Source organism: Perca flavescens, chromosome 19 (genome assembly GCF_004354835.1).
Source record: "Perca flavescens isolate YP-PL-M2 chromosome 19, PFLA_1.0, whole genome shotgun sequence".
NCBI classification, from domain to species: domain Eukaryota; kingdom Metazoa; phylum Chordata; class Actinopteri; order Perciformes; family Percidae; genus Perca; species Perca flavescens.
Window position 1 is genome coordinate 32074097 of NC_041349.1, and position 25628 is coordinate 32099724.

Below are 25628 nucleotides of genomic sequence, written 5' to 3' on the forward strand. Positions count from 1 at the left end.
GGCCAGCCAGGCTCGACACATTCCGCACATCCCCCCCCCCTCGGTACCGGTCAGAGAGGCGTGTTTTGTGTCTCGGTCCTCCGGTGCGTCCAGCGACGACGGGCTCCGGTCAGTTTTTAATTAGCCTACATTGGTAACAGTTAATTTTGTTACGGTATGAACCTAATCCTAGGAAAGGCAAACAATATAAGACCTTTGTAACGAAATCCAAGACTTTGTATACCAAATTCAAGGCTTTTAAGGCCTTAATTTGAGACGATCAAATTTAAGACTTTTTCAATGCTTTTAAGACCCCGCGGGTACCCTTACACACACACACACACACACACACACACACACACACACACACACACACACACACGCAGTCACTCTCTAGTCTAGTGCGCGTTCTTGCTCCAGATTCCGGGAGATTTGATCTCATTTGCGGGCGTCAATGAGCCGCTATTAATATGCGGGAGATTCCGGGAACTTCCGGGACAGTTGGGATGTCTGGATAAAGATATAAAGGCATAAAAAGGAAAATTTCCTCCCGTTTGGCGCGCCCCACCTGTCACGTCTCTATTCCCCACCAGTGGGGCGCGCCCCACACTTTGAGAACCGCTGGTCTAACTCTTGATCATAGTAGGCAGCTAAAACAGCGTAGCAGCGTAGCAGCCACGAGCATGCTGGAAAAAAAACTAAAGAAGAAGAGTTTGACCAATCACACCGTCGGGTCCTTTCCTCTAATGTCAAGTGGGGATATTGGCTACTGATAGTAAAACGAAAGCATCACATGCAAGTGTTATTCATTCCTCTCTCATTCCCGTTTAGTTTCCCGAAATTAAACACAAAAGGTTAAAACTGAGCGGAGGATGTGCGGAATGTGTCGGTGTCTGTCGGACCTTGGCTGGCCGCTCGCCGCCTTCAGACAAAGCTCAAGCTAACAGACTAACGGCTTATTAGCTAGCCAAACACCGAGCGGTAACATCTGCAGAGATTGGCTCTGTGAGAGCATCAATCTGCCCTGTGTGCGTAACAAACAGAGCGAGCAGCCGCCGGACTCTAACATCTGTTGATCCGTGCAGGACTTCACTGTGAGCGGACTGTTTAGAGACGATGTGACCGGCAGGTAACGTTAAAGGTTAGCTGCTACTGTTGCAGAGCTACAAGGAAACGCTGAACTGAGCTGTGTGTTTTCAGTGTTAAACACTGCTGCAGGTGTTCATGCATGACTGTTGGTGGTGATTTCCAGAGGTGGAAGACTTACTCACATCATGTATTGCAGTAAAAGTAGAAAAAACAATGTTGTAGATTTACAAATTACTTGTCCGTTACAAGTCCTGCATTCAACATCTTCCCTAATATGTAATAGTACAAAAGTGTTATCAAAATATACTTAAAGTACCAAAAGTGAAAGTGCTCATTATTTTGTGTAATTTATTTTATTGGATTATATTATGGTCAAATTAATTCTATTAAATATGACTGATAATTTAAATAAAATGTTTTATTTAATTCAAGTAGCCTACTTGAACATAATTATTTTCTAGGGTTTAAAATGTATACAGATTTTACATTTAATGGCACATTTTTTCCACGTGTGTGCTGCCGTGTTCATGAACCAGAACTTCGACAATAAATCAGTAAGTTGCTACTCAAAAACGTTTTTCAAGGTTGGCAGGTCTGTGTTCGACAACGGGAGGGTTTCAACACTAGGGTTCCCACTTGTCCTAATATGAATGAATAATAATTGAAAAAGTTGTAAATGCACTTTACATTGAGTGAGCAATCTCAAAGTGCTACAGAAAAAAAACATATATATATATACCACTATCATTTTTTGACATACGGCTAAAATTAAATTACAATGATCAATGATCATAATCTGCATTCAAACTGAAATTCTTATTGTTGGTTGCCTTTGTGTAATTTCTCCTTTTTTCTTTTCTTTCCAGGTCATCAGAGGGCCAGGCTAACCATCCTGTTCAGTGTCAGGCAGGCTAACCATCCTGTTCAGTGTCAGGCTAAGAGTGAGGAGAAATAGATTAGGTAGGTGACTAGTTAACATGCACCACAATGTTCAACTGTAAATTCGTTGGCTGTGAGCATGTGTCTGAGAATGTGTGTAACTAGGTCCTACCAGCAGGCTGCTGGGCCTATACTGCCTGGCACATCAGCTCTACCACCTGACACACCCTTGAAATGTCTGCTTGAGGCTTGTGCATTTAAGTGTGACACTTTGGCCTCTCTTATTAAGCATTTGAAGACGCACATAAGGGGAGGAATGGTAACTAGATGTCCATTTAGAGGTTGTGATTGCACGTTCACACACGTGATGACTTTTGCTTCACATATTTCCAGAAAACATAGGTGTGCAGAGGATTCAGTTTCAGATGACCTTGTTTTAGACAAGTCTATTGCTACAGAGCCGTTGCCAGGACCCAGTCAGTCATATTCAGAGACTGCCGAGGAACATAATGAACCACAAATGCCATTAGCTGTCGACGAAAACCTATTTTTAAAGAACCTTACACTTTTCTACCTGAAATTGCAATCTAAGCTACTCTTACCAGCAAGCACCATTCAATCCATTATTGATGGTTTTCAAAGTGCTCATGAACTTGGTCTGTCCAATTCCCTAAACATTCTGAGTGAGAAACTAAAAGAACTCGGAATCCCTCAGGCCACTATAAGCAGCATCACTGAAGAAATGAACAAAGATGATCTACTCACACTCTATAACAGGGGAATGCTCAGTACAGATGCAAAGAGGAAGGCTGCTTTTAAAGAGTGTTTTAACTATGTTCATCCCGTTCCTTTGCTCTTGGGCAATGATGAAAATGACAAAGAATGTTTTGCTCAGTATGTTCCTATACATGAGACATTGGTGACACTTTTCAAAAATGATTCTCTACGCAAACAGTATACCATGACACGTTTGCAGCCATCTACTGATGCTGTCTATCAGGATGTCAAGGATGGAGAAGGCTTTCAAAGTAATCCAATGTTGAAAGCTGACCCTTCTTCACTTGGTTTAATACTGTACCAAGATGCCTTTGAGGTTGTCAACCCCCTGGGCTCAGGGAAAAAAAAGCACAAGGTTTTAGCGGTTTACCTAACTCTGACTGACATCTTGCCTCACAATAGATCTTCTATTGATCAGATGCAACTTGTTCTCTTATGTAGGGAACAGGACTTTAAGTATTTTGGGGTAAATAAAATTTTTGCTCCCCTGATTGAGGACCTCAAAATTCTGGAGCAGAGAGGTGTAGTCACATCTGATGGCATTGTACTAAAGGGCTCTTTGGTTGCCATTGCAGGAGACAACCTGGGATCCCATTCTATTGGGGGATTCTTGGAGAACTTCAGTCGGTCTACTTATTTTTGTTGTTACTGTGAGGTGTGTAGAGATGATTTCCTGACTAATCCTATATCGTGTGGTACCAAAAGAACAGCCCAATCATACGCAAGTAATTTGCAAGAGCACGAAACTACTGCCACTGACTCTGTATGCGGCATCAAGTTTGACTCTCCTTTCAATCAGCTTTCACATTTCCATGTTTGCCAGCCTGGCCTACCACCATGTCTAGGCCATGACTTATTTGAGGGAGTCATAGCTTATGACCTTCCTTTATATATTCGCCATTTAGTTGAGGATAATCATTTTACATACCTGCAGTTAAACAGGTGCAAGAACCAGTTCAGATATGAAGTTAACGATGGTAAGGACAAACCAGCAGACCTCTCTCCCAGCAGCGACAAGCTCAGTGGGCATGCAGTTCAGAACTGGTGTTTGCTTAGACTTCTCCCACTCATGGTGGGTGACAGGATTAAAGATCCCTGCGAAAATGAGGTGTGGCAAATCATTTTGCAGCTGAGGGAGATTGTTGAGCTCATCTGTGCATTACAGAGGGCCAGGTTGCGTATCTTAAAGTCCTCATAGAGGAGTACATAGACAACAGGACAAGGCTTTTCCCCAATGCCCCCCTCAGACCAAAGCACCATTATCTGTGCCACTATCCATCTCTCATCATTCACTTTGGCCCACTTATTCGCCTATGGACACTCCGATTTGAGAGCAAACATAAATTTTTTAAACAGTGTGCCAGAAAATTGCACAATTTTAAGAATTTGTGCAAAACTCTAGCAGAGAGGCACCAACTTCTACAAGCGTACTTGAGTGCAGGAAACTTGTTCCCTCCACTTGTACAAGCAGAAAAGGGGACTGATTTTCATGTTGACGATTACAATGACAGGATCAGGGCATCTGTAGCCAGTTGTCCATTCCAGTTACAGTCGGCAGTGGCTTGTAACTATGTTACAGTCAAAGGCACAGATTACAGAAGGGGGATGTACATTTTACTAGAGAACAGTGATGAAGGGCTACTTATGGGGAAGATTATGCTAGTTATTGTTGTTCAAAATTCTGTCTATTTTGTCTCAGAGAAACATACTTTTGTAAAGTTATGTGACACAGGTGTGTACTGTGACCTAGGAGTGGCCCAAGACAATTATGTGTGCATTAAGCAGGAAGATCTACTGGACTACTATCCTCTTTCAGCATACAACGTGTATGATCAGTCCCTTATTGCTCTCCACCATTCTTTTCCAGAGGCAGTATGAGCAGGGAGGAAAGTGAGGACACAGGATACGTGAGGAGAGACGTGAGTAGTAGAGCAGGCTATGTAGTTATAGCTTAGTTATAATTTTTTTTTCGGTTTGGTAGCCTTGAATAAAGTTGATTTTGTCTTTAATTTGCTTTGTTGATTGAACAGACTATAGTAGGAAATATGCATACAGTGTAGGGATGGCAAAAATTTGAAATTACAGTGTTTCATGATTCACTACTTAATGAGACTAGGTCAAGGAAGCAGTGTGGTCATACTTGCCTGGTCTCCCTGATGACCTTCTTACCACCATGCTGGATGAGCTTGGGGTCGAGTCTTTTGAAGATCTGACCTTGGTGGAGGAGAGGGATCTGGTGAAATACCTCAAACCTATCCAAAGTCGGAAGTTAATGAAGGGCATCAAGGACGGTAAATTCATCTGTTCACCCATTACACTTTTTACTCTTTCATGTCACTGAACTAGGGCCTTGGAACATTGGCACAACTGGTAGACAATATACTTTGTATGTAGTGCCAAGCTCATACATCGGTTACCTGTCAAATACTAATCTCAGGTGTGCAGCACAGCTTATAGACCTTATTCATGTGTGTGCCATTTGTTCAGTGTGACGTAATGGGTTGGGGAAATGTATAATAGGCATAAAAAATAATAATTGGAATTACAAACTAATCAACACTGGGCTGTTTTTCACTGCTGTTGTTTTCACATCTGGAAATGCATAGAAGTGAATGCAGCTGATGCTTATTACTTGCATGCATTTCCAAACTTAATAACAATAGCAGTGAAACACAATCAGACCCTTTTATTATATGTATTGACCTGTTATTTTAACTATTGTTTTTTAAGTGGCATTATCAGAGCAATCTTTTAACATGAGTCAATGGACACTTCTGCGTTCTCCCAACCCATTATGTCACATTTGAACAAATGGCACTCGCGTGAATAAATTCAAATTGCTTCATCCAATAGTGCTGACAGGAAACCAATGTGTGAGCTTCCTCCAGGAAGTACTGGAGCAGGACTACAGTTAAGCACACAGTCTATTGACCCATAGCCCTACATCTTGTCCTATCTTAATTAATAAATTGTTTTTGTGCCTTCTAGGACTTGTTACTATTAGTATGGAGTTGGTCTCTGCTCCTGATCCAAGTGCTCCAAGTTCCACAACTCCATGTTCTCCAAACACAACATTCCAGCCTCCAAATCAGCTGTTGCCCAGCCCTCCAAGCACTGCCCCAAGCAAGTCGAGCGCTTCACAACCTGGCGTACCATGGCATGTTGACTTTCGTCTCAACTGGGACCAGGTGTCATCAGCCATTCGACTTAGAGTGGAAAAAGAAGAAAGACCATTGCCAGACGAGAGAAAGGCCTTCGTGGTCGTGCTCGTGGACCAAATGATGCAGCACGACCGCAACCCAACCAAAGCCATGTGCCACAGCGTTGTGAGAAACATTGTCAGGTAGGGATGGGACTATTATCAATCAAATTAGCTGTCAGTTAATCCCCACCCCCTTCAACTGTTTGTAACTTTCACTGATTCATTCCCTGCACCTATGATGTAACAAGGGTGCAAAAATGAAGACTTTGTAAACATGGTATGTTTAAACAGAGCTAGTATATTCAAGAAAACCATACTAATTCACATGTTTTTATGAAGGTCTTGTTCAGCCTGATGTTTTTTTTAAGCGTGGTTCTTTCCTTTAAGTAATCCTTACATTAGCTGTACGCTTCTGTCGTAAGTGCCACAATGGTGACATGTTTTGTAATTATCCCACCCACATTTTCAGGAGCCATCCAAAATCATTTGGTGACATTGGCAAGCACGGTGATACTGCTGGAGACGGATGTCACTCTCTTCTGCAACAAGTAAAAACGAGAGTGGAGTACAAAAATAGGAATAATACTCTTGCTCAACGCCGCAGAGAAAGACCGCGCACGGGAATGGCAGGAGAGGCCACACTGGCAAGAGGTCCTGTTGACCAATACGGGTATGTGGCAGTATACATGTAAAGTCTGTCAATATTTGTTCGAAAGCATTGTATATGACCATGATTAACCCTGAAACAGGACAAAACATACTTTTCTCTCGACTACTTTATTGACACTTTGACATGGACCCTTTTCACAGCAAGCATGTTGCAATGTTAATAGTGTAGTAAACACAGGTGTAATTAACTGTGATTATGGCCTTGTTCCATTTAGGATTTAGTTGAGCCAGGGCGCCGATATTGTGCATAGTGGCTCTCTGGCATGCATGGTTGTGGTACCTTGACCTTAAAGGGATATTCCACCATTTGGGGAATTAAGCTAATTTTCCACCTCCCCTCAAGTAAAACAATTGATTTTTACCTTTCTCCCGTTCATCCAGTCGTTCCCTGAGTCTGAAGATACCACGTATAGCTCCAGCCTATCATAGATCATTGGATCGGATTAGGCCATTAGCATCTCGCCCTCAAAGTGACTAAGATTTCTGTAATTTTTCCGTTGCATTCTACGGGGACTATTTTCACGTGCTGCGTGATATCACTGCGCCCATAGTACGTTCGCAACGTTCCTTGATTATTACGCCAGAATGAGAGTTTAGTTCCATGTCAAATCAGCCGAGAAAATCGGCACGTTTCATTTTCCGTTTTATTGCACGTTCTAACTTGAAAAGAGACAACTTTTAAATAGGAAAAATTCCGGAAATCTTAGTCACTTTGCGGGCGAGATGCTAATGGTCTAATCCGATCCAATGATCTATGCTAGGCTGGAGCTATACGTGGTATCGCCAGACTCAGGGAACTGCTGGATGAACGGGAGAAAGGTAAAAATCAATTGTTTTACTCGAGGGGAGTTGAAAAATGAGCTTAATTCCCCAAATGGTGGAATATCCCTTTTAATTAGTTTGATAAAATACACCTGTGTTTACAACACTATTACACTGTAACATAACTTCTGTGGATGGGTCTATTTAGACAGTCACAACAGGGAATCAAACTGCTGACCCTTCAGTCATGAGATGACTTGCTCCAACTTCTGAGCTATAACCGTCCCCAATAGTACTGTTACCCTGTGATGCCCACTCCTAGGTGTGTCAGGTGGGGCCCAGCAGATTCGCCAGAGGGGGAGACCGAGGCAACGTTGGAGAATATGAAGAGGAATCTGCTGAACATCTACTCAGGCATGCCATCTACTGTCTTTTTGGGTAATTTTGTTTAGACTTTAGTAATTGGTCAAGATCTGAACCCTGTGTGTGTTGGACGGCTACAAGACCAAATTGTTACTTGGGTACTAACAATACATTTGTATGTCTGTATACACAGAGGAAGGAATGAGTGGGGCAGAGAGAGCAGAACCAATGATGGAAAAGACATACGTCATCCTGCGGAAATACCTTAACAAAGTGCCTGCTGCAGCAATGTCTGAGATCAAACAGGAATGGCCATTTCTCTTCTCTCAGAAATGCCTATTCTCACACTTTGGCCTCCTGACGGACGTCAGTGTCAGACCATCCTGGATTACTGTGCAACACTGGACAAACCCAAGATCCGTGATGTTCTGGCCTGCTATGATCCAGACTCTGACAAGGCTGCCTGCATCCTGCTGCTCCTAATGTTGTACTTCAAAGAGCCGAAAGAGAGTTTGATGCTTGAAGTTGATGTACGATTTTTTTATTCAAATATTTTAAATGTAAAATTATCAACATTTACCTTGCATGATTTACTACCTCTGACCAATGAACAATATTTATCCTTTATCCTAAATCCATGCTATTGTGTGTTAACTATGTTACAGCCATGTACCACTGCTGTGGACGTCAATACTGCAGAACTCCCCAGCACCCCCTGCTTGATCATTCAAGGTAATGTTACTTTGATATAGTATTGACATTTCTAACTCATTATTTAGTTTTCATTCTAGAAATCTACATGACCACAATAAATAATAATTATAATAAGAATTACATTTGTATAGCCCTTTGTATCTTAAGCAGATCGCAAAGTGCTCATAACACATAATGTTGTATCTGTTCATTTCAGGTGACATGATGAAGCCCTCTGGATGGCTTATATCCATCGAGGGACATGTCGTGATGGGCCCACACCCTTTCTTTTTACACGGAGTAGCTGCTTTCTTCAGCAGCTATTACGTCTTCAACCTTGAGTATCCTGCCGTTGGATCGTCGACGCTGGAGTTCATTCAAAGGTATTTTATAAAGATCACATTTAATCTTGTAATTATTGTAATATATAGTAATAACATTATAGTACAGGCTTCCAACTCAATGATTGTCTTGAGGTCTAAAATGCTGGGCATCAATCCTGAAAGAGGCTCAAAGACCAAGAAGCGGACAACAATGAACCCTCATGTGAGCACCCTTTTGAGGAAACTTATTGACTATGAGTGGGAATCATATTTTTTTTTTTTGCAGCGGTAGTTGTCAGGCTCAGTTTTGAGTAGCCTTGTTCTTTTTGTAATTTTTCAAGACACCTTTGCACTACAAGATTTTTACACAATGCTGTTGCATTTTGGGGACTCATTATAATTTTTGAGACTGAGAGGAGCACCTGACCCCTTTACAACTTTCCTTTATCGCTCTCTCCCTTGCTCTCTTATCTTGGTCTCTTATCTTGCCATGAAGGCCTCATTCCCATCCTGTCCATTATTGTTATTGTGACACAGCTAGTTGAATACCGTATTTTCCGGACTATAAATCGCACTTTTTTTCCTACTTTGGCTGGTCCTGCGACTTATAGTCAGGTGCGACTTATATATCAAAATATATATAATTTAACATGTTTTTACATGTTAATTCATACTGAAAACATTACCGTCTACAGCCGCGAGAGGGCGCTCTAGGCTTGTGACAACTAGAACGCTCCTCCTAAAGACAACTGAGAAAGAAAAGAGATGAACTGCAGGTAGTAAAATATTCAGCTGAAAACGGTAATCGAGCAGCAGAAAGAGAGTTTGAAATGAGGGAGAAACTTATGAGGGAGACTGTTGAAAAGGTGACTCTTACTGCAATGAAGAAAACAAAGAAAGCTAATCGGCTAATCGTGGGCTGAAAGCAAGACGGCCAGAGCTGGAGGAAGGAGTCGGGAGGGGCTCGTTCACGGTGCAGTTACGTCTCCACGCCTTTTAATACCTCCATGCTCCACGCCCTGCTAGCTAGTTGTTCTGTGTGCTATTGTATAGTTCAATAACTGTTAATGTGTTACGTTAACATACCGGACACCTACTGTATTCAGCGTATTGTTCTGTGTGCTATTGTGTAGTTGAATAACTCTTGTATTTATAATCTAAATAAATGCGACTTATAGTCCAGTGCGACTTATAGTCCGAAAAATACGGTAGTTGAATTGTGAGACAGGTAGTTGAATTGCAAGTTTGCACAATTTCTCTGCATTTTCTGCATTTTAAGATGGCTTTTATGACTAGGAAGTTGAATTTCTTGAACTCTTGAAGTTCATGGCATCTGCTGTACATTGAAAAATATTTATTTGTTAATAAATATGCCAGTGGGATAACATTGACTTTACCTCAGAGTTGTTTGTTGGGGGGAGGGGTTAATTGTACAATGATTGTAAATTCACAGTAAATGGAAGCTTCATCTGCATTACTTTTACAGTAAGTTACTGGACAATTTTAGCATGACTTCCACAGTATACATTGTAAATTCACAGTAAATTATTGGCAACTTGTACATTACTTTCACAGTACACACTGTAAAAGTACAGGGCCTTGTTGTAGTGATGTACAGCAAAAGATTGTAATTCCCCAGTAATGTACTGTAATATCACAGTAATTGGAAATGGCCAAAATCTCACTAATTTCAAACATTTAATTCAAAATGGCGGACTTCCTGTTGTGTTTAGGGTATGGCTCTAATGAAGTGTTTTGTACATCTTGACATGTTACATATGTGTACCAAGTTTCGTGAGTCTACGTTAAACTAGGGTTGGGCGATAAAACGATAACGATATGTATCGCGATAGACACATAATCAATATCAATAGAAAATGTGGTCGATAAAACGTTCGATAACTTGTTTTTCTTCATCAGAAGAAACCAGAGGTTGTGAATCAAGTTTGGTTGCATGAACAAAGGCCCTCACTCTCTGGCAACCTAGCAACGTGGGGAGTGACACTCTAACAGCCAATCATGTAACAGTATCATGTTTGGTTGCGCCACATCGCTGTCTCGTGTTCTTCAATAACAGAACCGGCGTGGAGTGGAAAGTGAGTGCCGCAGCGAGCGAGGAAATCCTTGATAAAACAGGAAAAGTCAGTATGGCAGTTTTGGGGATTTTATAAGTCTTACCGTGGTCAGACCAATGTCGTCAGACCAACACTGGTAATACCATAAACTTGTTTTACCACTTTAGCTCACACTTTCGAACACAGCCGTATTCGCCATCAACGTCCAACAACATCTGCAGCTGCAACACGGCACAAACAGCAGACCGCCATGGAGGGATACTCTGCATCAGCGCCTTACTAAACACTACAAGCAGCAGACCGCCATGGAGAAGTACTCTGCATCAGCGCCTTACTAAACACTACAAGCAGCAGACCGCCATGGAGAGGTACTCTGCATCAGCGCCTTACTAAACACTACAAAGAAATAACGGAGGCAGACATGCTGAGCACTGTCCAGAAGCCAGGTTACCAACCTAGCACTAAACCTGCAGAAAATAGTTCCTTCTCAGGTTTCTTATATTTAGCTAACACTTTGCAGTATTTTATGACACTTTATTAAGCATTTCTTACTTATTCTTTAATTTTGCACCTTAATGTTAAGAGATAATTGTTAAGTGTTCATTGTGATTTTAGACCTGTTTAGATTTTAATTATTTGAGTTTTTTCCATGGTTGTGTTGACATTTCTGCTTTTATAACTGAGGGGATTATAATCAGAGCAGGGTTAAGTTTAAAATAAAAATGTTTAAATTTAATATATTTTTCTCCCGGTCCTTATTTTAAATAGATCATAAAAAATATCAATAATTATCGATATCGACCGATATGAAAAACTTATATCGTGATACAGTTTTCAACCATATCGCCCAGCCCTACGTTAAACGCACTGCAGGGACTCAATTTTCTTAACTTTCTAGGGTCCAGGCCTGAGGACACCTACAGGCCAAAATTGACTTTTGGTCATAGCGCCCCCGGCTGGCAACAGGAAATCTGCCTTATATGATAAACATCATCCGATTTGCATGAAACTCAGAATGTGTGGTCTACGTGTGATACTGAGCCGCCCCCTATAATATGGCCATGCCCACTTACTCAGGCCACGCCCCCTTTCATAACATTTGAACCGTTTAAGGTATACCCTTGTGTGAGGTATCATTGAACTCAGCAGAGACTTCCTTCTTCATTGGTGATGGTTTGGCCCGCCCCCTATGTTCAAGCCACGCCCCCTTTTATTACTAATGGCCGATTGATGTAAACACTTGTGTGAGGTATCATTGAACTCAGCATAGACTTCGTTCTTCATTGGTGATGGTTTGGCCCGCCCCCTCTATTTAAGCCACGCCCCCTTTCATATATGCTGACCCATTTAAGGTAGAGTCTTGTGTGAGGTATCACCTTAATTCACCTTCTAAGCTAACATTTGTGTCCGACTTCAGGCATTTTTGTGAACGGCAGGGGTCTTGTTAGGAGGAGCAGCTATCTAGCTATGTGTCCCATTCAATACAATGGGGAAAGATCACGGCTAGCTAGCTGCAATTTCAGCATAAGAGACTTTAGGTATAAGAGATAAGTTGTACAGTGAGCTGGAGCGAGGTGAAGTTTAATCTGTTTTAACATTCCCCTTGATGCCTCTGTCATCAATTCCTTTTGAATATTTGAATAAGTGACCTTTTTACATGTAGACTGTCAAGTGAGTGTTCTTACTAAGTAATATGTAAATGTGCTTAGAACAGAACTGATAGACACCCTTGCTGTTGTAGGTGCTGCAGTCGTAGGTGTGGCAGTTGTAGGTGCTGTGGTTGTAGCTGGAACTGGACCTTCTGTAAAACAAATATTTTAAGAATATGTAAATAAGTATTGTTGGTATCAAAATGACTTTGGCACCAAATAACTATTATAAAAGGCTTAAAAAACATAGCAATTGTTCTGACTGTATCCAAGGTAGCATAGAGAATAGCTCATCCTCCATGGTTTGAACTAGGGCTGGGCGATATATCGATATAAAAAATATATCGATATATTTTTAAATGAGATATGGAATTAGACCATATCGCATATATCGATATAGTTCAAATGTGATCCTTGCTCCCATAGATATATACACAGATGTCGCCTTGAGGTTCTAAACATACGTCAAAACCGCCGCCATCTTGGAACAGGGGTCCGAAGCATTCAGATCAACGCTAAAGATGCCGGACTTTTGTACTGCTTAATTATGTTCGATAGAGGAAATGAAAAGAACAAACAGCAATGAATAACATTTAACAGGTGACAATGTGTTTTATGATTATGTATGCCGCCTTCGACGAGCTCCGTGGCCGGCCGCAGCGTCTCTTCCCCCGGGAAAAACACAGCTTTGCCTCGCTGCTGCGCCGGTCCCCGCTGATCCAAATCGGACCAGCCAAAGACAGAGTGGTGATCGGTGGGATCTTACACGTAGTCCAGGACGACCTGTATGTCGATATCGGCGGAAAGTCCCACTAAGTTTGCCGCGGCAGGCGGACGGGAGAGAAGCTACAGCGGGGCAGCAGAGACCGTCTGCGGCTGCAGGATCTGGAGCTCAGTGCCCGTTAAAATTACATGTAACGAATAAATACATACAGAAATAAATAGTGGAGGAATGAGCCTGGACATTTCAGTCTGTTTTAAACTTCACCTTGAAGCAGAAACTCTTAGTTCAGAAGGGTGAAGTTTCCGTTTGGACTCAGATCTGTGAACCGATCATAATAAATATTCTTTGTATTAACACTTTAATTAGTTTCTTTGTTTTGTAGTCGATAGTTCATCTTTTAGTTTACTTAAGTGGAAGCAGTATCAAGTGGAAGAATGGGACTATAAACCTAGGCTTACAGGCATGAGGCATTACATTTTAAACAAAGTAGATTATATTAATATCAAAAGCTTAATTGACCTTTGGAACGAATCACAAATATGGAGCTTTGATTTCAAAAAAGGTACTCCTGTTATACAGTATTTAGGTTTACATTTTACATTTTATTATTTGAACAGCTAAGCATTTAATCATGAACCAGGTGAAGAAACCGGTTTATTATTTATTTGATTTTGCAACTGTTTCTATGAAACTACTTGTGACATGTCATATTTGATTTTGGCTTTGACTGAACATTTGCTCTCACTTTGCGGAAAAAATATCGGGATATATATCGTATATCGATATTCAGCCAAAATATATCGGGATATGACTTTTGGTCCATATCGCCCAGCCCTAGTTTGAACTGTACATCACGGAAGTTGTCTTTATGAATCTTCCTGTCTATACTTCAATTTCTTGTGTAACATCATATTATTGCAGAATGTAATTTCAAAGCAGTAGCAGCTCATTAATCAAAATTTCTTCATAAAACCAAAAGAGACTTGTGTTAAATAATGATAGAAAATGTTCTATTGCAATGTGTCAGGCACAAATCCTGCACATTTAGTAAAAACTGTAAAAAATGTTTTACCTGAAATTCTTCACATTCTTTTGTATATTGCAGAACACTGCAAAAAGGAAACAATATTTAAAGACCTTAATTCAATTTCAAGTATAATTTTCATAAAATTCAATCATACAGTTATGCAAATTTGACTGAAATTAATTTTCGTCTTAAGAGATTTGCCTTTTAAGGCACTACACTGACATTCAATGACAAATGTTTAATTTGAAAGTGCATTCACCGTATTTATGACTCATTCTTCAAGGTTTTTGAATTCACTGCTGCTAGGGTCAGTAAGGGCATCTGAGAAAGATTCTCCTTCCAAGTCTACTGACAGGCTATACACAGGTTCAGGCGCCAAAGTAATTGGTGCAGTTATTGTAGGTTCAGCTGTTTTAGATACAGCAGTTGGAGGCATAGCTGTTGTAGGTGATGCTGTTGTATGTGCAGCTGTTGTAGAGGACGCTGTTGTGGTTGTTGTAGGAGCTACAGTCATAGGCGCAAATGTATGTGCGGTTGTTGTTGGTGCTGCTGATGGAGTTGCACCAGTTGTACAGTGGGGGAAATAAGTATTTGACCCCTTGCTGATTTTGCAGGTTTGCCCACTTACAAAGAATGCAAAAATCTACAATTTTAATCATATGTACATTCTAACAGTGAAAGACAGAATCCCAAAGAAAATTCCAGAAAATCACATCATATGAATTTATTAAAATTGATAACCATCTGATGAGGAAAAACAAGTATTTGACCCCCTGGACAAACAGCAAGTATTCTGGCTCCTACAAGCCAGTTAGTCTTTCTTTAAGACACAGCCCCAATCCGAACCAATTATCTACATCAAATACACCTGCCTCACCTCGTTACCTGTATAAAAGACACCTGTCAACACCCAAACAACCAGCATCCAACATCACCACCATGGGCAAGACCAAAGAGCTTTCTCGGACATCAGGGACAAGATTGTTGATCTGCACAAGGCTGGGATGGGCTACAAGAGAATCGGAAAGCAACTTGGAGAGAAAAGATCAACTGTCGGTGCAGTTATCAGGAAATGGAAGAAGCACCACACCACGCCAACCTCCCTCGGTCTGGGCCTCCACACAAGATCTTGCCTCGTGGGGTGTCCCTGATCATGCGAACGGTGAGGAATCATCCCAAAACCACAAGGGGGAACTGATGAATTAACTGAAGGCAGCTGGGACCACAGTTACAAAAGAAAAACGGTTGGTAACACACTACGCCGTCATGGATTGAAATCCTGCAGCGCACGCAAGGTCCCCCTGCTCAAGAAGAAACATGTACAGGCCCGCATGAAGTTCGCCATTCACCACCTGGACGACTCAGAAGAGGCCTGGAAGAAGGTGATGTGGTCAGATGAGACCAAAATAGAACCTTTTGGCCTCAACTCAACTCGTCGTGTTTGGAGGGCAAAGAACACCGAGTACAACCCAAAGAACACCATCCCCACCGTCAAGCATGGTGGTGGCAACATCATGCTTTGGGGGTGCTTTTCAGCCAAGGGGACGGGACAACTCCATCGTATTGAGGGGAGGATGGACAGGGCCATGTATCGTGGAATTCTGGACCGACATCTCCTTCCCTCAGTGAGAGAGCTGAAGATGGGTCGAGGATGGGTGTTTCAGCACGACAACGACCCTAAGCACACCGCCAAAGCAACAAAAGAGTGGCTGAAGAAGAAGCACATCAAGGTTCTGGAGTGGCCTAGCCAGTCTCTAGACCTGAATCCGATTGAAAATCTTTGGAGGGAGCTTAAAATTCGAGTTGCAAGGCGACAACCTCGGAACCTGAATGATTTGGAGGCTGTCTGCAGGGAGGAGGGGCCAACATCCCTGCCGAAATGTGCACAAACCTTGTCACCAACTATAAAAACCGTTTGACATCTGTGCTGGCCAATAATGGCTTTTCTACAAAATATTAACATGCTGTTTGTCCAGGGGGTCAAATACTTGTTTTTCCTCATCAGATGGTTATCAATTTTAATAAATTCATATGATGTGATTTTCTGGAATTTTCTTTGGGATTCTGTCTTTCACTGTTAGAATGTACATATGATTGCATTCTTTGTAAGTGGGCAAACCTGCAAAATCAGCAAGGGGTCAAATACTTATTTCCCCCACTGTAAGTGCTGCTGTTGTAGGTGCAGCAGTAGTACGTGAAGCTGTTGTAGGTGCCGCTGTCGTAGGTGCAGTAATTGTAGGTGCAGTTGTTGTAGGTGCGGCTGATGTTGGTGCTGCTGTTGTAGTCAATAAGATTGTAGGGGCTGCAGTTGCAGATGTGGCTGCTGTTGGTGCTGTTGTTGTAGGTGTTGACGTAGTTGTAGGGGAACATGTTGTAGGTGCAGCAGTCGCAGATGCAGTTGTTGTTGGTGCTGTTGTTGTCACGGTTTCAGGAAAGGCTTGGACCCAATTGCAGTTAAGAGGTAATTTATTAAACAAAAGAGTCTTACACAAAGTTCAGACAGGCAGGAACAAACAAAAGAAAACAGAGTCCACGACAGCACAGATAAGGTAACCAACAGCAACAGAATAAAATGATCCAACAAAAGACAAGGGGAACACAGGGACTAAATACAAGTGGTAACGAGGACTAACAAAGGACAGGTGATACAACAGGTGAAACACATAAGGGCAATCACAAGTGAGGGAAAAAACAAAGGAAGTAAATCAGACAAGACAAAACAGAAAACCAGACCGTCAAAATAAAACAGGAAACAGAACATACAGACACACGGGAAAACAAGACAGGAACTACAGCTAGACGAGACAAGGGAGGAAACACAAATACACAACAAAAACAGGAAACAAGAACAGAACCTTGAAACCAACAGAACTCAAACCCAAAACCATGACAGTTGTTGTAGGTGCGGCTGTTGTAGTTGCAGCTGTTGTAGGTGCGGCTTTTGTGGCTGCTGTTGTAGGTACTGTTGTAGGTGCAGTTGTTGTAGGTGCACCTGTTGTAGGTGCTGTTGTCATAGGTGCTACTGTTGTACTTGCTGCTATTGTAGGTGCAACAGTTGTAGGTGCTGCTGTTGATTGTGCTGCTGTTGTAGGTGCAGTTGTTGTAGGTGCACCTGTTGTAGGTGTGGCTGTTGTAGGTGCAGCAGTAGTAGGTGCAGCAGTTGTAGGTGCTGCTGTTGTAGGTGCAGAAGATGTAGGTGCTGCTGTTTTAGGTGCTGTTGTGGATTGTGCTGTTGTTGTAGATGCTGCAGTTGTAGTTGCGGCTGTTGTTCGTGCTGTTGTAGGTGCTACTGTTGTAGGTGCACCTGTTGTAGGTTTGGCTGTCGTAGGTGCTGTTGTCATAGGTGCTACTGTTGTACTTGCTGCTATTGTAGGTCACTGTTCCATTATCTTTAATGTGACTATTATTTGCCACTGTTCATCACACCCCCAACCGCCCCGTCAGACAGCGCCTACCAAGAGTCTGGGTCTGCCGAGGTTTCTTCCTAAAAGGGAGTTTTTCCTTGCCACTGTCGCAATAGCCACTGCTAATGCTTGCTCTTGAAGGAATTACCGTAATTGTTGGGGTTTTGGAATTCATAGAGTGTGGTCTAGACCTACTCTATCTGTAAAGTGTCTCGAGATAACTCTGTTATGATTTGATACTATAAATAAAATTGAATTGAAAATTGAAAAGGTGCAACAGTTGTAGGTGCTGCTGTTTTAGTTGCAGCTGTTGTAGGTGCTGTTTTTATAGGTGCTACTGTTGTACTTGCTGCTATTGTAGGTGCAACAGTTGTAGGTGCTGCTGTTGATTGTGCTGCTGTTGTAGGTGCAGTTGTAGGTGTGGCTGTTGTAGGTGTGGCTGTTGTAGGTGCAGCAGTAGTAGGTGCAGCAGTTGTAGGTGTTGCTGTTGTAGGTGCAGAAAATGTAGGTGCTGCTGTTGTAGGTGCTGTTGTGGATTGTGCTGTTGTTGTAGATGCTGCAGTTGTAGGTGCGGCTGTTGTTCGTGCTGTTGTAGGTGCTACTGTTGTAGGTGCACCTGTTGTATTTGCAGCTGTTGTAGGTGCACCTGTTGTATGTGCTACTGTTGTAGGTGCTGGTGTTTTAGATGCAGCTGTTGTAGGTGCAGCTGTTATCTTATTCTGAACAAACCTGATTCACTCACAAACAACAAAGGCTGAGATCGGCTGACTGTAAGACACTATTGTGAAATTGGAGGAAATACGTACGTAAACATCACTGGCGCATTGTAATTAAGCTCCAGACATTAAACATTAAAAATGAAACATTCCCTGATACACTTTCTTTTTACCCACCATTGTAAAACATCACATGAGAGACAGTTTAAATTAATCAGAGATTTTTTATTCTGATCATTGTAAAGTTTTCAGAGAAATTGTACAGCTATTGGAAATATCACAAAATGCAGCGTTGATTGATTACATAAATAAACTTAAAATAAATAAGAAAATTGACTGTGTATTATTTTGGCACACACACACACACACACACACACATATATATATATATATATATATATATATAGATATATAAGTAAAGATTATATATAATATATATTAATAGTGCAATTATTTTCTGACATTCCAGAACCTAATGTTATATTATGTGGCTTACTATTCTAGTAATGGTTCCATTGACCAAGTGCTTAAAAGTTGAATTTGACAGCAGGTTCATCCAAAGCTGTAAAAGACTTCAGACATTCAAGAATTTTGGAGTTTTGCTGACAACAAAGTCCATTTTCATGCCAGTGATGGCAGTCATGTTTTCTAAAGGAAATCAGCACGGATTCTATTGTTGGCTTGACAGTAGCCATGACAACAGTACAAGGCAGGATGCGGTGACGAGACTCATCTTTTGGCTTACTCCACTTGACGCTGTAAATGAAGAAAATGGAAACGAAACATTAATTTAACAATCAGTTGTGCAAATTTGACCTTAATCTTGATCAAGTAGCACTGAATATTGCTTACAGATGCCATTCACGTTGATGGAGTTGCCTTCAATGTCGGCCGCTAACGCTTGAAGCTGTGTTGATCAAAGTGCTTGCAATCTGAGTGTTATTAGGAGCCAATGGGCTTACAAAGTTAAGGTCAATGGTGTTGATGACTGATCCACTCCTGCAGAAAGATAAACAAAAATATTATTTAAAATATGAGAGTCCACTATTCTGAAAGGGGTGATAGAATGATTATATAAGGTATTTCACACTGTTCCTTAATGTCTCCAAATGGGGTAAAGAGGGATAAAGTCCACTATTCTTAAATTGTAACAGGATACATTTTAACAAATTACCTGAATGAAACCACTTCCAAGGTCTTGAAGGAGGAAGGGAATGTCCTAAGGAAAATAGGTTCAAGCTGCATAAAGAGAAAAGAAGTTGGATTTAAATACTTTTTACTCTTGCATTGGAACCTTGAAATGTGTGTAAGAGATAAGTTGTACAGTGAGCTGGAGCGAGGTGTAGTTTAATCTGTTTTAACATATTCCCTTGATGCCTCGGTTGGATATTTGAATAAGTGACCTTTGTATATGTAGACTGCTGAGTGAGTGTTCTTACCTGTCCCTTTATCATTGCAGCCCGATTTTTAAAAGCTGTAGATGATGGATTTAGCAAGTCATTTGTAAATGTGCTTTGAACAGATCTGAAAGACACCCTTGCTGTTGTAGGAGCTGCAGTTGTAGGTGCAGCAGTGATAGGTGCTGCTGTTGTAGGTGAAGCAGTAGTAGATATGCCAGTTGTTAGTGAGGTAGATGTAGCTGTTGCAGTTGTAGGTGCAGCAGTTGTAGGTGCTGTGGTTGTAGCTGGAACTGGACCTTCTGTAAAAACAAATATTTTAAGAATATGTAAATAAGTATTATTGCCCAAGTAAAATGTTCTTCCTTGTTTGGTATCAAAATGACTTTGACGCCAGTTTCACAGATTTATAAGAACCATTATTAAAAGGCTTAAAAACTACAATTATATGTATATGTACAATTGTATACACAAGGTAGCATAGAGAATAACTCATCCTCTGTGGTTTGAACTATACAACACGGAAGTTGTCTTTATGAATCTTTCTGTCTATACTTCAATTTCTTGTGTAACAACATCATATTATTGCCAAATTTAATAACAAAGCATTAGCAGCTTGTTAATCTAAATGTTTTACATAATGATAGCGAAACATTTGTTTACTTACCTAGTACTTTGATTGAGGCTGCATTTATGCTCACATTGAAAGTATTGTTTGTATTAGTCACAGCTTTTATTAAGACTTCAGCAATGACATTATTCTGTGGGAGATCTGCAATAGGAGTAGTCCTATTGAACACAACCTCAATAGCTGCTTCAGTACCAGTCGCTCGTGTTGGAGGTAAGGCACTATATCATCAAACCAAAAGGGACGTGTGTTAAATAATGATATAACATGCCTTGTGTCAAGAAAAAAAATTCTGCATATTTAGTAAAAACTGTGAAAAATATTTTACCTGAACTTTTCACGTTGCAGTGGTCAAACTTGTTTCCAAATACTTTTTTGTATATCGCAGAACACTGCAAAAAGGAAACATTATTTAAAGACCTTAATTCATTTTCAAGTACAGTTTTCATAATATTCAATTACACAGTTATGCCACTTTGACTGAAATTAATTTCCATATTAAGAGATTTGTCTTTTAAGGTAAAACAATGACATTCAATGCCCAATGATTAATTTGAAAGTGCACTCACCGTATTTTTGACTCGTTCTTCAAGGTTTATGAATTCACTGCTGCTCGGGTCATTAAGGGCATCTGAGAAAGGTTCTCCTCCCAAGTCTACTGAGAGGCTATAAACAGGTTCAAGGGCCAAAGTGATGGGTGGAGCTGTTGAAGATGCAGCTGTTGTAGATGAAGCTGTTGTATGCACAGCTGTTGTATGTGCTGCTGATGTAGGTGCAGCTGTTGTAGATGAAGCTGTTTTAGGTGCAGTTGTGGTATGTGCTGCTGTTGTAGGTGCAGAAGTTGTAGCTGCTGCTGTTGTAGGTGCTACAGTATTAGGTGCAGCAGTTGTAGGTGCTGCTGTTGTTGGGGCAGCTGTGGTTGTCGTTGCTGCAGCTGTGGTTGTTGCTGGGTTAGCTGTGGTTATCGTTGCTGATTCTGTGGTTGTTGTTTGGACAGTTGTGGTTGTTGATGGAAGAGTTGTGATTGTTGTTGGGGCAGCTGTGGTTGTCGTTGATGCTTCTGTGGTTGTTGTTGGAGCAGCTGTGGTTGTTGTTGGGGAAGCTGTGGTTGTCTTTGCTGATTCTGTGGTTGTTGGGGCAGCTGTGGTTGTCGTGGCTGCAGCTGTGGATGTTGTTGGAGCAGCTGTCGTTGTCGTTGTTACAGCTGTGGTTGTCGTTGCAGCTTCTGTGGTGGTTGTTGCTGCAGCTGTGGTTGCTGTTGGGGCAGCTGTGGTTGTCGTTGCTGCTACTGTGGTTGTTGTTGCTGCAGCTGTGGTTGTTGTTTGAGTAGCTGTCGTTGTCTTTGCTGATTCTGTGGTTGTTGGGGCAGCTGTGGTTGTTGTTGCTGCTTCTGTGGTGGTTGTTGCTGCAGCTGTGGTAGTTGTTGGAGCAGCTGTGGTTGTTGTTGCTGCTTCTGTTGTGGTTGTTGCTGTAGCTGTGGTTGATGTTGGGGCAGTTGTTGTTGTCGTTGCTGCTTCTGTGGTGGTTGTTGCTGCAGCTGTGGTGGTTGTTGCTGCTTCTGTTGTGGTTGTCATTGCTGCTTCTGTGGTGGTTGTTGCTGCAGCTGTGGTTGTTGTTGGAGTAGCTGTCGTTGTTGCTACAGCTGTGGTGGTCATTGCTGCTTCTGTGGTTGTTGTTGGTGCATCTGTGGTTGCAGTTGCTGCAGCTGTGGTTGTTGTTGCTGCAGCTGTGGTTGTTGTTGGAGTAGCTGTCGTTGTTGCTACAGCTGTGGTGGTCATTGCTGCTTCTGTGGTTGTTGTTGCTGCAGCTGTGGTTGTTGTTGCTGCAGCTGTGGTTGTTGTTGCTGCTTCTGTTGTGGTTGTTGCTGCAGCTGTGGTTGATATTGGGGCAGCTGTGGTTGTCATTGCTGCTTCTGTGGTGGTTGTTGCTGCAGCTGTGGTAGTTGTTGGAGCAGCTGTGGTTGTTGTTGCTGCTTCTGTTGTGGTTATTGCTGTAGCTGTGGTTGATGTTGCGGCAGTTGTTGTTGTCGTTGCTGCTTCTGTGGTGGTTGTTGCTGCAGCTGTGGTGGTTGTTGCTGCTTCTGTGGTTGTTGTTGGAGCAGCTGTGGTTATTGTTGGGGCAGCTGTTGTTGTTGTTGCTGCTTCTGTTGTGGTTGTCATTGCTGCTTCTGTGGTGGTTGTTGCTGCAGCTGTGGTTGTCGTTGTTGCTTCTGTGGTGGTTGTTGCTGCAGCTGTGGTGGTTGTTGGGGCAGCTGTTGTTGTTGTTGCTGCTTCTGTGGTTGTTGTTGCTGCAGCTGTGGTTGTCGTTGCTGCTTCTGTGGTTGTTGTTGGGGCAGCTATCGTTGTTGTTGCTGCAGCTGTGGTTGTTGTTGGTGCATCTGTGGTTGTCGTTGCTACAGCTGTAGTTGTCGTTGGGGCAGCAGTGATTGTCGTTGCTGCTTCTGTGGTTGTTGTTGGGGCAGCTGTGGTTGTCGTTGCTGCTTCTGTGGTTGTTGTTGCTGCAGCTGTGGTGGTTGTTGGGGCAGCTGTTGTTGTTGCTGCTTCTGTGGTTGTTGTTGCTGCAGCTGTGTTTGTAGTTGCTGCTTCTTTGGTTGTTGTTGGAGCAGCTGTGTTTGTTGTTGCTGCTTCTGTTGTGGTTGTTGCTGTAGCTATGGTGGTTGTTGGGGCAGCTGTTGTTGTTGCTGCTTCTGTGGTGGTTGTTGCTGCAGCTGTGGTTGTCGTTGCTGCTTCTGTGGTTGTTGTTGGAGCAGCAGTGGTTGTTGTTGGGGCAGCTGTGGTTGTCGTTGCTGCTTCTGTGGTGGTTGTTGCTGCAGCTGTGGTGGTTGTTGGGGCAGCTGTTGTAGTTGCTGCTTCTGTGGTTGTTGTTGCTGCAGCTGTGGTTGTCGTTGCTGCTTCTGTGGTTGTTGTTGGAGCAGCTGTGGTTGTTGTTGGGGCAGCTGTTGTTGTTGCTGCTTCTTTTGTGGTTGTCGTTGCTGCTTCTGTGGTTGTTGTTGGGGCAGCTGTTGTCGTTTTTGCTTCTGTGGTTGTTGTTGGGGAAGCTGTTGTCGTTGCTGATTCTGTGTTTGTTGTTGGGGCAGCTGTGGTTGACGTTACTGCTTCTGTGGTAGTTTTTGTAGCAGCTGTGGTTGTTGTTGCTGCTTCTGTTGTGGTTGTTGGAGCAGCTGTGGTTGTTGTTGGGGCAGCTGTTGTTGTCATTGCTGCTTCTGTGGTGGTTGTTGCTGCAGCTGTGGTTGTCGTTGCTGCGTCTGTGGTGGTTGTTGCAGCTGTGGTGGTTGTTGGGGCAGCTGTGGTTGTCGTTGCTGTTCCTGTGGTTGTTGTTGGGGAAGCTGTTGTTGTCGTTGCTGCATCTGTTGTTGTTGTTGGGGCAGCTGTGGTTGTAGTTGCTGCTTCTGTGGTAGTTGTTGGGGCAGCTGTGGTTGTCGTTGCTGCTGCTGTGGTTGTTGTTGGAGCAGCTGTGGTTGTTGTTGCTGCTTCTGTGGATGTTGTTGGAGCAGCTGTGGTTGTTGTTGCTGCTTCTGTTGTGGTTGTCGTTGCTGCTACTGTGGTGGTTGTTGGGGCAGCTGTTGTTGTCGTTGCTGCTTCTGTGGTAGTTGTTGGAGCAGCTGTGGTTGTTGTTGCTGCTTCTGTGGTTGTTGTTGGAGCAGCTGTTGTCGTTGTTGGGGAAGGTGTTGTTGTTGCTGCTTCTGTGGTTGTTGTTGGGGCAGCTGTGGTTGTCGTTGCTGCTTCTGTGGTTGTTGTTGCTGCAGCTGTGGTGGTTGTTGGGGCAGCTGTGGTTGTCGTTGCTGCTTCTGTGGTTGTTGTTGGGGCAGCTGTGGTTGTCGTTGGGGCAGCTGTGGTTGTCGTTGCTGCTTCTGTGGTTGTCGTTGCTGCTTCTGTGGCTGTCGTTGCTGCTTCTGTGGTTGTTGTTGGGGCAGCTGTGGTTGTCGTTGCTGCTGCTGTGGTTGTTGTTGCTGCTTCTGTTGTGGTTGTCGTTGCTGCTACTGTGGTGATTGTTGGGGCAGCTGTTGTCAATGCTGCAGCTGTGGTTGTTGTTGCTGCTTCTGTTGTGGTTGTCGTTGCTGCTACTGTGGTTGTTGTTGCTGCAGCTGTGGTGGTTGTTGGGGCAGCTGTGGTTGTCGTTGCTGCTGCTGTGGTTGTTGTTGGAGCAGCTGTGGTTGTCGTTGCTGCTTCTGTGGTTGTTGGGGCAGCTGTGGTTGTCGTTGGGGCAGCTGTGGTTGTCGTTGCTGCATCTGTGGTTGTCGTTGCTGCTTCTGTGGTTGTTGTTGGGGCAGCTGTGGTTGTCGTTGCTGCAGCTGTGATTGTTGTTGGGGCAGCTGTGGTTGTCGTTGCTGCTGCTGTGGTTGTTGTTGCTGCAGCTGTGGTGGTTGTCGGGGCAGCTGTGGTTGTCGTTGCTGCTTCTGTGGATGTTGTTGGAGCAGCTGTGGTTGTTGTTGCTGCTTCTGTTGTGGTTGTCGTTGCTGCTACTGTGGTGGTTGTTGGGGCAGCTGTTGTTGTCGTTGCTGCTTCTGTGGTTGTTGTTGGGGCAGCTGTGGTTGTTGTTGGGGCAGCTGTTGTTGTCGTTGCTGCTTCTGTGGTGGTAGTTGCTGCAGCTGTGGTTGTCGTTGCTGCTTCTGTGGTGGTTGTTTCTGCAGCTGTGGTGGTTGTTGCTGCAGCTGTGGTTGTCGTTGCTGCTTCTGTGGTGGTTGTTGCTGCAGCTGTGGTTGTTGTTGCTGCTTCTGTGGTTGTTGTTGTTGGGGCAGCTGTTGTCGTTGCTGCTTCTGTGGTTGTTGTTGCTGCTTCTGTTGTGGTCGTTGCTGCAGCTGTGGTTGTTGTTGGAGCAGCTGATGTTGTTGTTGCTGCTTCTGTTGTGGTTGTCGTTGCTGCTTCTGTGGTTGTTGTTGGGGCAGCTGTTGTTGTCGTTGCTGCTTCTGTGGTTGTTGTTGCTGCAGCTGTGGTTGTCGTTGCTGCTTCTGTGGTTGTTGTTGGAGCAGCTGTGGTGGTTGTTGGGGCAGCTGTGGTTGTCGTTGCTGCTTCTGTGGTTGTTGTTGGGGCAGCTGTGGTTGTCGTTGCTGCTGCTGTGGTTGTTGTTGGAGCAGCTGTGGTTGTCGTTGCTGCTTCTGTGGTTGTTGTTGGGGCAGCTGTGGTTGTCGTTGCTGCTTCTGTGGTTGTTGTTGGGGCAGCTGTGGTTGTCGTTGCTGCTTCTGTGGTTGTTGTTGGAGCAGCTGTGGTTGTCGTTGCTGCTGCTGTGGTTGTTGTTGGAGCAGCTGTGGTTGTCGTTGCTGCTTCTGTGGTTG

General features: G+C 43.1%; 1 pseudogene; it reads left to right on the forward strand.

Annotated features, from left to right (window-relative positions):
• Positions 1 to 1086: 1086 nt before the first annotated feature.
• On the forward strand, positions 1087 to 9321 carry LOC114573961 (uncharacterized; annotated as a pseudogene).
• The last annotated feature ends 16307 nt before the right edge of the window (positions 9322 to 25628 follow it).